Source organism: Solanum dulcamara, chromosome 9 (assembly GCF_947179165.1).
Source record: "Solanum dulcamara chromosome 9, daSolDulc1.2, whole genome shotgun sequence".
Taxonomy (NCBI): Eukaryota; Viridiplantae; Streptophyta; class Magnoliopsida; order Solanales; family Solanaceae; genus Solanum; species Solanum dulcamara.
In genome coordinates this window covers 14,371,973-14,384,058 of record NC_077245.1, presented here as the reverse complement: position 1 = coordinate 14,384,058, position 12,086 = coordinate 14,371,973, and positions in this window count along the sequence as shown.

Below are 12,086 nucleotides of genomic sequence, written 5' to 3'. Positions count from 1 at the left end.
AAGGGTTTTCCTTAGAACTTCTTGAAGAATGGCAAGAGTACAGATTTGGTTATACTTTTTGTCTCTAACCAATAGATCATATGATTGACACAACATCTACTTGTATAACCTACACTTCTCTCTTTCTCTCTCTTTTTATTTACAATTGTATTCCCGCAAGAGTGCAGAGTATTTGGAAGATGAAAGAATTAAATGAGTACAAGTTCAAGTGAAGTTGTGTGGTTTCTTTGGAGTAGTCGTGAGGCTTTTTATAATTGGCTTCTGATGATGAATTAACCCTTAGATCTGATAGGGAGAACCCAAGGGATTTCATTCAATCAAGGATTAGTGATTCCTTAATTGAGTATACATGTCCATATTAGATATGTCCATGTATTTCCTTTGTAGGATCTTCTTCAAGATATTCTGATTTGGTGCAGAATATTTCTTTACTTATGTGCTTGATCTCTTTCCTTGTACGCATAATGCTCTTTTTCTTGTGTGATTTTCTTTCCTTTAGTGTTTCTTCTTCTTTGATAGATGAATCCTTCTTTCCTTGATGCATGGAAGCTGTTTCCTTGATTTGATGTCAATCTTGCTTTCTTGATCTACGTCTGCTAATTGATTCAATTAGCTTCTTTCTTGTCTTGATCTACCTCTTTTCCTTTTTGATTTGCATATACTTATTTCTTGCAATAGAAAGTCAAGTCATTATTCAGAATATCTTAATGCTAACAATCTCCAATTTTTTGATAATGACAACAATTTGTAGTTAACTTTCCTTTCTATGTAGTTGACCTCCTTCCGTTTCTGCTCCCCCTGTCTTATTGCTTCTCCCCTTTTGGCATAATAAAAAAGGAATACAAGCAAAAAGGATGTACAAGAGCACGGAGAACTACATAGCAGATAAGTAATGCACAGATTCACGATAATAAGAGCACCACAAAAAATATAAAGACAATTTAGAGTGATGGGAAAGAAGCCCCAATATTACAGTCCAACAAAAAGGAGGGACATATCCCCCAAAGAGAGTTTTAAGAGTTAGAGATAGATTTAACGATGGCCGAGAAAGTACTTAAGAGTGTTGAGAACATTCCTGCAGAAGGAATCATATGAGCTGTCAACATCCTTCGAGAGGTTAGAGTAAGAGGTTTGAACAGAGACAACTAGCTCATTGTTGGAAGAGTCATCTCTTGTACGGGGAGAGTCAACTTGCATAATCAACCTGTTCACAGAGCGAACCCTATCATTTTTCAAGAAATCCATAGCAAGACGAAGTTTACCAAGATTAGCACTGGTGTCCTTGCTGTGCTGCAGAATCTTCTCAATCGACTCCTGTAGTACCTGCATGTTAGTCTCAATAGAGTCTAAACGAGTCTTGATATCATTGTCCTCCTTAAGTAGGAGGGAAGCAGAGTCAGTAGAGACACGAGTAACTTTGGGAGCATCTATCCTCACCTTCAAAAGGTCCTTCTTATGCCACTTCCTGTCAATGAGAGTATAACCTATGCTAGAGAAGATCCTAGAGTCATAGGTAACCGAGATTTCCACAAGTTTGAAGATTGACAGATCTACTAGAGAATCAATGATGATACGAGATATGAGAAGTCCATAAGGTAAACTAGCCGAGGGACTAGAGTCTTCAGCACTTTCAAATATGTACTCACAAATCCATAATGTCCAATTTATACGATATTTTTTTCAATAGACTAAAATAAAAGCATCCCTGCTAAAGATGCTGCTCAGCTAACCTTTTTGAGGGACGAGAGTAGTTGCAATTATATGAGCCAAGATATGATTCTCAAAGCAGAGAGACCAAGGTCCAAAATCAGACAGGTCTGTATTAGGGTCAGTATTAGGGTCAAAGTCATCAGGCCACGAACCATTCATATAAGGGATGTCACCAGAGAATTCAGACCCAAACATATATTTAAATAGTTTATCATTCATAACAATACGATTTTCCAAAACAAGAGTTTCCAACTCATCATTATCATCAGATATTCGAAGATTAGCATAAAACATACTGATAGGATCCTCAAAGCATTCAAGCCCACAAAGTCATAGTAGAAGACACAATTTTGAGCTTGAAGAAAGGAACTTATCTAACAATGAGAATCATCCAACTATTTTAAGTTGAATACCCGACCAATCACAATGGGTTTGTTTTTGAAAGCTTCAAACCTTTGCTTATATTCAATCCCCTAGAAGTTTTGCATGTCGTTTTGACTGAAAAATTCAGAGAAATAAGACCGAGCTTTCTTTTTCTCCTTTTGTTTGATAGGAGAGAGTCATTTCTTGGAGTAGGAAGGTTTAGCGGACGACTCTGCTTCAGAGGACCTAGAGGAGAGTGTGAGGAAATCAATCTCGTCGGGCCAGAGGAGTTGTCGATCACATTTTTTAAGAATGTCATGGAACGAGTGCGAGTCATTGAGAATGGTGAGAGACAACTATGGAGAGAAAAAAGGGTTTTAAAGACGGTGAAGAGGAAGATGAAGAGTTAAGAGAGGGAGTGAATGAAGATTGGATGTGAAAGGACTTAGGAGCAGTTCTGAAAAAGGGAACAAGAATCAAGAAAAGAGAAGTAGAATATTCACCAAGAAAAAGAAAAAAATTACAGAGAACTCAACACGGAAATATAAAATTCACCACAAGAAAAAATTTGCAAAAAAAGAAAATTAATTTGAAAAATTTATGATACCTAGATTTTTCCGTAAAAAGCAAAGTCTTTCCTCTAGTATGGGTTTAGTAAAAATATCAGCAAGTTGATTTTCAAAGTCAACAAATTAAAGCATAAAATCTCTATTTTTTACATGATCTCTAATAAAATGATGCTTAATATCAATATGCTTAGCTCATGGAATGATGCACAATATATTTAGACAGGCTAATTGCACTAGTATTGTCACAAAAAATAGGAACAGCTTCATAGGATAAATCATAGTCAAGTAATTGATGCATCATCCAAAGCAATTGAGTTCCACAACTTCCGACTGCAAGATATTCAGCTTCAGTAGTTGATAGTGCTACGGAAGTCTATTTTTTTGCAATGCCAAGATATTAAAGATTGTCCCAGCATCTGACAAGTTTCACTGGTATTTTTTTGTCATTTTTATCACTTGCAAAATCAGCATTTGTGTACCCAATTAGATCAAATTTGATGAGTGATGATACCATAATTCCATTTCAGAGGTTCCAATAACAACAACAACAACCTAGTGAAATCCCACATCGTGGGGTCTGGGGAGGGTAAAGTGTACGCAGACCTGACTCCTACCAATGTAGGACGGCTATTTTTGAAAGACCCTCGGCTCAATAGAAGCATAGAAAAAAAGTCAGACAAGAATATTAAAAGTAGGAAAGTAGATAACAGAAGAGTTCCAAACAATAGTATAATCAAAGCACCAAAAAACAGTAGATATCGTAAAATAATACCATAAATAACATAAGATAACATAACATACATAATATAAGTAACATAAATCAGAGTACAAGAAATCACAGTGCGTTAATACGCCTACGGATAAGGGGGAATAATGCCACTATGTACTAGCCTTCTACCCTGATATGTGTCCTCCACACCCTCCTATTTAAGGTCATATCCTCGGTAAGTCGTAAATGCGTCATGTCCTATCTGATCACCTCTCCCCAATATTTCTTCGGCCTACCCCTACCTCTTCTGAAACCATCCATGGCCAACCTCTCACATCTCCGCACTGGTACCTCTAGGACTCTCCTCTTCACATGCCCAAACCATCTCAGTCGCGTTTCACGCATCTTGTCTTCCACCGGGGCCACTCCTACCTTGTCTCGAATAGCCTCATTTCTAATTCTGTCGCTCCTGGTATGCCCACACATCCATCTCAACATTCTCATCTCGGCAACTTTCATCTTTTGCACGTGGGAGACCTTAACTGGCCAACACTCCGTCTCATATAACATAGCTGGTCTAACCACCACTTTGTAGAACTTGCCCTTAAGTCGTGGTGGCACCTTCTTGTCACATAACACACCGGAGGCGAGCCTCCATTTTATCCATCCTACTCCAATATGATATGTGACATCCTCGTCGATCTCTCCGCTGCCTTGCATGATAGAACCAAGGTACTTAAAACTACTTCTCTTTTGGATGGCTTGGTCCCCGAGCCTAACTTCCGTGCCAACCTCTTGAGGAGTCTCACTGAACTGGCACTTTAGGTACTCTGTCTTGGTCCTACTCAACTTAAACCCTTTAGACTCCAAGGTGCGTCTCCAATCTTCCAGCTTAGCGTTAACTCCGCTATGAGTCTCATCGATGAGGACTATGTTGTCCGCAAAAAGCATACACCATGGCACCTCACCTTGAATTTGTCGTGTCAATACATCCATCACCAAGGCAAATAGAAACGGACTAAGAGCTGATCCTTGATGCAATCCCATCACAACTGGAAAGTGTTCTGAATCCCCTCCTACTGTCCTTACCCTAGTTCTGGCACCCTCGTACATGTCCTTGATCACCCTTATGTACGCTATAGGTACACCTTTAGCCTCCAAACATCTCCATAGTATCTCTCGTGGGACTTTATCGTAGGCCTTTTCTAAGTCGATGAATACCATATGCAAGTCTCTCTTCCTCTCCCTATATTGCTCCATTAGTCTCCTCATAAGATGGATGGCTTCCGTAGTTGAGCGTCCCGGCATAAATCCGAATTGGTTCTCTGAAATAGACACGCCTCTCCTCACCCTCATCTTCACCACTCTTTCCCACACTTTCATAGTATGGCTTAGAAGCTTGATACCTCTATAGTTGTCGTAACTCTGGCTATCCCCCTTGTTTTTGTATAGAGGGATCATGATGCTCGACCTCCATTCTATGGGCATCATTGCCATCGTAAAGATGACATTAAATAACCTAGTCAGCCATTCCAAACCTACCGAGCCCGCACTCTTCCAAAATTCTCCAGGGATCTCGTCAGGTCCGATCGCTCTTTCCCAGCGCATCCTACGAACGACATCTTTAACCTCATCGCCCGTAATACTCCTACAACCCCCAATATCGTGACTACTTCCTGTATGTTCCAAATCTCCCAACACAATTTCTCTGTCCCCTTTGTCATTCAAAAGTTTATGGAAGTATGACTGCCATCTTTGTGTTATAAGGGTCTCCTCTACCAATACTTTTTCGTGTTCGTCTTTAATGCACTTCACTTGATCCACATCGCGTGCCCTTCTCACCCGGGCCCTGGCTAGCTTGAGTAATTTCCTGTCCCCGCCTTTCTCTTCCAGTTCAGCATAAAGGCATTCAAAAGCTGCCGTTTTTGCCGTTGCAACCGCCGACTTCGCCTCCTTCCTCGCTATCTTATACATTTCCCCATTCGTCCACTTATCCACCTCATCCTTGCTCTCCATCAACTTAGCATTACCACCTTCTTTGCTTCCACTTTTCCTTGTACTTCTCCATTCCACCATCAGTCCCCTCGATGTCGACTACAACTACCTGTCGAGACTCCTAACACTTCACTTGCTACAGCCCTAATGCAACTAGCTGTCTTATCCCACATACCGTTCGCATCCCCACTACTATCCCAGGCCCCCATATCCTTCAATTTCTCTCCCATCTCTAGGGCACTAACCGTTGTCAAACTCCCCCATCTGATCCTAGGTCGTTCTTCCCCGACCCTCCTCGTCCTCATCATCTTGATCCCTAAATCCATCACTAAGAGCTTATGTCGGGTTGTAAGGTTGTCGATCGGGATGACCTTACAATCTTTGCACAAACCTTTATCATCCTTCCTAAGGAGTAAAAAGTCTATCTGAGTTTTAGCCACTGAAGTACGAAAGGTTACCAAGTGGTCCTCCTTCTTTGGGAAACTCGAGTTGGCTATCACCAACCCGAAAGCTCTTGCAAAATCCAAAAGTGAGATTCCTCCTCCATTTCTGTCCCCGAAGCCAAAGCCCCCATGCACATCATCATACCCTCCTAGAATAGACCCGATGTGCCCATTGAAATCTCCTCCCACGAAAAGCTTCTCAGTAGGTGGTATGCCTCCCACTAACTCGTCCAAATCCTCCCAAAAGTGCCTCTTATCCTCCTCGCGTAAGCCCACTTGCGGCGCATAAGCACTAATAATGTTCAACGTGATCCCTTGAATGACCATTTTAATCGACATCATCCTATCATTGACTCTCCTAACCTCCATCACCTGATCCCTTAAATCACTGTCTATTAAAATGCCTACCCCATTCCTATACTTTGATTTACCAGAAAACCAAAGCTTATACCCGTCTACCTCCTTAGCTTTAGAGCCTACCCATTTTGTCTCCTGAACACAGGCTATATTAATCTTTCTCTTCTTTAGAATCTTAACCAGTTCTATGGATTTACCCGTTAACGTTCCAATGTTCCAAGAACCTATTCTCAGTCTAGACGCTCCTTTAACCCACTTACCCCTCCTTACCCTCGTCCCCGTCCATGAGCGAGAACATGACCCTAGTCTACCATCACTATCCAAAGCCACGAAAATGCGTATGAACTAATAAATTACTCGGGGATCTAAAGTCGACAAAATATAACTACAAGTATATGAACAAAGGATAGATATATAAAGATATAAAAACCGGAGGTACCAACTCTGGTAGAAATGAACCTGGTTGCCGCCGGAAAATACTGCTCACGCCAGAATACTGTTCACGTCGGTGTTAGGAGTTGAGTTGCAGTGATTGTTCGTCACAGGGAATACAGATTTGTACACCTGAAAGAAAAAAAAATCTTCGCCGGAAAAATTAGAGTTTCGCCGGAATTTGATATTCAGATCTAGATCTATACAGATCTTGAGGATCTTGAGTGCAAGGGCTGATATTTATAGTGACAAACTAGATCTAATCTAAGCGAAGATCTTGAGGAAGCTCCTTGTGGATTTGACTGTGCCGTTGTTGGAAGTAGGATACCACCAACGGTCTTCTCCTCTGTAGTCTTAATTTTAACCAGAACTCTATTGCTCAAAGGTTTAATTGAAGTGTACTTGAAATAAGCAAATCCGAGAAAAATCCTGAAGAGAAACAACAAATAGAAGCCCACTTTCCTAACACACAATATACAAATTAACTAAATACAGTCAGCTAACAAGATCCAAACACTACCCAAAAAAGAAAGCCCCAGCGGTGACAAATTTAATCCAAAAATCAAGAAACAGAATCCTAGAATTCCAAAATACAGCTGAAACGAGGACCAAATCTGCTAAAAAGAGTCGATCTTATATATATATATATATATATATATATATATATATACACATTGATCTCTATCCTAAACAATAATTAAAGAAAAAAAATCTGGCAACAAAAAAGACTTTCTTTATCAAGTTACTCAAAATCTGAATATTGTAACAAACTACAAAACCAAATGGAATTAGTAGAGATTAATAAAATTAAGTGCCACACAAGATGAGGAAAAATCAAGATCAAGAGTATAAAAAAGACTTTCTTAATATTAGTTGGCCCAGTATACTTTGGGTATCCTATTTTATCTATAGTAGTTAATGCTCCTTTATCCCTGATCTTTCCTACCCTGACTTTATCGCTTTATCGCTTTATCGCTCTCATTATTCATATCTTTATATTGTCTGTTATATGCCTGGCTTTACTGACCTATGTCTTATTTTTCCTTGTTTCTCCTCCCTTGTTCTTCTCTCTTAAGCCGAGGGTCTTTCGGAAACAGCCGCCCTACCTTTTAAGGTGGGGGTTAGGTCTGCGTACACTCTACCCTCCCCAGACCCCACATGGTGGGACCACACTGGGTTCGTTGTTGTTGTTGTTGTAATATGAAACAAAGGAAGTATAAACAAAGAGCCAACAATTCATTTATTTTTCCAGAGGTTCCAATGAGATATCGAATAATCCTTTTTACTGCAATAAGATGGGATTCTAAGTAGCTAATGTTCGACCTCTTACATTTCCACAACTCATAAGGAGTTTTTTTCAAAATGGGTCTTATTAAGCACCTGTTTAGAATATAACAAGCATAACTTACAGATTCAACCCATAAATAATCTGAGAGACTTCGATCTAGAAGTAGAGTTCTTGCAGTGTCTTGATGTCGATTCTTTCTCTCCATAACTCCATTTTGCTGTGGTGACCGAGGAGATGAGAAATTTTGAGTAATTCCATGTTCATTGCAAAAGTCTTCAAATAATTTATTTTTAAATTCTCTTCCATAATCACTGTGGATGGTAGAAATGAAATAAGTTACTTCTCTTTGAACTTTTCTATAAAATACTTCAAATTTAGTTAAAGCTTCATGTTTATGAGATAAGAAAATAACTCAGGTAAAATGAGAATAATCATCAACGATTATAAAAGCATAACATTTGCCACCGATGCTAGCAGTTCTAGTAGGAACAAATAGATCTATGTGCAAAAGTTGAAGAGGTTTTCAAGGAGATACGATATCTTTAACCTTGAATGAAGTGCGAGTCTGTTTATCGAGCTGACATGTATTAGAGATGTGATCTTTTTCAAATTTGAGCTTTGGTAGACCTAGAACTAATTCTTGTCTTTACAGTTTTTCCGTTGCATTCATGCTGGCATGTTCTAGCTTCCTGTGCCAGATCCAAGGATCGCTGGACATGGTTGTTAAATAAGTGAGGCTAGGTATATTCTACGTTATTCAACACATAGATATTTTCAACTCGATTTCCAATGATAGTGATGTTCTTTTCTGTATTGTTGATGGTACCTTTTAAAGTGTTGAATCGAACATCAAATCTTGCATCACATAGCTGACCGATACTGAGAAGATTATGTTTTAGTCCATCAACTAAATAGACTTCTACTAAGTCACAAGAGGGACTTATAGTAATAGAGCCAATCCTAGTAACTTCTCCTTTTGTATTGTCACCAAATCTAACATAGCCTCCATCAATTTTCTTAGAAAAATTGAAATTTTCTTTTTTTTTGGTCATATGTCTAGAACATCCACTGTCAATAACCCACATTCCCTTTTTGTAGGTCTTCTTTGGATGTCCCTGCAAAACAGTGATTCAGTTTCTTTTTGGTACCCAAGCTTTCTTGGGTCCTTGAAGGTTAGTGTCAAAATCTTTTGGTCTCCAAACCCATTTACTAGAAGAATGATTTTTACAGTTAAAGGATTTATGACCAATTTTTTCACAAGTATAACATTGCGGTTTGAAAGAGGATTTAGCACTGTAAAAAGATGAATCTTGAGAGGAAACTTGAGAAGATTTGTTAGAACGGACTGGACTTCGACTTGGTGACTTTTTATTATTCAAAAGCATTTTGAGTTTACCAATTTCTTCATATAGTAAGTCAACTTCAACTTGACTTACTTCTAGAAGAATTTGTCAGACCTTCTTTTCTTTAGCAAGTTTGTTATATTCATTAATTACTTTTTCAAGTTCATCAGCAACCATGTCTAAAGAGTATTGTAAATTAATGCAGTTTAAACATATTGAGTTTCTTACCTTGCTTGGTTCACCCATAGCCATAAAGCAAATGTTTGGTGTTTCTGCTAGATCTTGGTCCTTTCTTGATCACTACCTATGCTTGAAAGTCATTTGATTGAACAAAGATTCTGAATCTGTCTTTCCAATGCTAGTAGTGTTGCCCGTTGAAATAAGGAGGACGATTCGATGAGTGTCTGTCTTAAAGAATTGCACCGAAAATTTAATAATTTGCCATTGATCTTTTCTCACGTACGGTTAAACACTTGAAAGTGTGAGACCTGCTCTAATACCAATTGAAGATTAAGAGGGGGGTGATTTAAAAAATTTGATGGTCGACTGTCTAAAAGTGATAGTCGACTTGGCCAGCAGACAGATAACTTAAACAAGATAGAATATAAATGCGTAAAGTAAATGAAGACAGAAAGATTTATCCTGGTTTGGGACACCAATGTGGTGCCTACTTCCAGTGTCCTTGGGTTACAAGGGTTTCCCTTAGAGCTTTTTGAAGAATGGTAAGAGTACAAATTTGGTTATACTTTTTGTCTCTAACCAATTGATCATATGATCGACACAGCCTGTACCCGTATAACCTACACTTCTCTCTTTCTCTCTCTTTTTGTTTATAATTATATTTTTGCAAGAGTACAGAGTATTTAAAAGATGAAAGAATTAAATGAGTACAAGTTCAAGTGAAGTTGTGTGGTTTCTTTGTAGTAGTCGTGAGGCTTTTTATAATCGGCTTTTCATGATGAATTAGCCGTTAGCTCTGATAGGGAGAACTCAAGGAATTTCATTCAATCAAGGATTAGTAATTCCTTGATTGAGTATACATGTTCATATCAGATATGTCCATGTGTTTTCTTTATAGGATCTTCTTCAAGATATTTTGATTTGGTGCAGAATATTTCTTTTCTTATGTGCTTTATCTAATCCTTCTTTTCTTGTACGCCTTATGCTCTTTTCCTTGTTTCCTTGTGTGATCTTCTTTCCTTCAAAGTATCTCCTTCTTTGATAGATGAATTATTTTTTCCTTGAGTGATCTTCTTTCCTTGATACATGGAAGCTGTTTCCTTGATCTGTGGGATGTCAATCTTGCTTTCTTGATCTGCGGATGCTAATTGATTCAATTAGTTTCTTTCTTGTCTTGATTTATCTCTTTTTCTTTTTGATTTGTTTGTACTTATTTTCTGCAATAGAAAATCAAGTCATTATTCAAAATATCTTAATGCTAACAGTAATAAGCCAAATATTTACTAAACTAACAATACAAGAACAATACCTCTACAAAAATGTGATCTTTAAATAGTTCCATATCATAAAAATCAGAAAACAAAACCTGAAGAGTTTGTTCAACATCGATTTAAGTGCATATGTATATTTATTTGTGGAATAAATCCTCCACATATATACTCCCTCCATCCCATATTAGATGGACATCTTACTAAAAATATTTATCTCATATTGCTTGATCACTTACCAAATCAAGATAGAATTAATAATTTTTTTTCTATTTTATTCCTACAATTAATATGACCTTTTTAATATAACAATTTTCAATATTAGTTATTTCTATACTCTATGTGTATTGCATTGATATAAACAAAGGGCAAAATAGTAAAGTCTTCCAATGTATTAATGATTTATTAATCACTCTATAAAGTTGGAAGTGCCCATCTAATATGGAACGGATGTAGTAAAGAATATTGCTTTCCTTATGTTAATATAGATAAAAAGAGGATAAGTGGATGAAAAATATTAGTATGTGTTTACATTTTGAGGTTAATGTAGTGGAAGAGAGAGTTGAGATAAAGAAAAATATTCTAGCTTAAATGCACCTAAAATAAGTCAATTCAAACGGCTCAAGAATTCAACTTATTCACTTTACAAATAAGAGTAATTTTATATTGACGGAATGAATTCTTTTGGTGGAGTTTTGGACTCTTCAACTAATTCGAAATTATTTAAGTTATACGACGTTTTTGGAATGTTGTATCCTGTAGGGACAAGTAAAGAGATATATTGCTAGATCGGTATAAATTATACCACACTAGACTTGAATCTCCTACAACAAAACGAGATATCCGCGTCTCATCCTAAATATTTATTCATTCATTTTTATTCACTAGTCTAATTTATAATATATTCATCAACATATTATCAAATTATCAATTGATGAGTTTTCTACTACATAAAGTAGAGTTTAACACTTTATTTATTCTTAGACAAAACTTGATCAATCACCATATTAGCAGCTTAAAAGAGAGAAATACAATGATGGTCGCATGGTCCTCATATAATTTTTAATTATTTTTTTTACCCTGGATGGTCCTCATATAATTCATGCAACAAAATTCCCAAAGGATGTCCTTGATCGTGATTACAATTAGATTTATGAAAAAGCATTAAAAATGCCTTCAATGTATAAAAAATATCCTTGTTTCACCTATGGATTAAAAATGCCTTTAAAGCTATTTTTAGGATTAAAAATATCCTTCTTTTAACAATATTATAACATAGTATGAATGAGCTTTTAAACTAAACACGGGAATTTAAAATATTGATCCACACAAATATTTGACCAAACTTAAAGGAATAGAAAGACTCGACCCAACCCAAATGTAGCAAATGAAGAGGTGAGTGACTCTTGTTATAAGATCCTCTGAATAT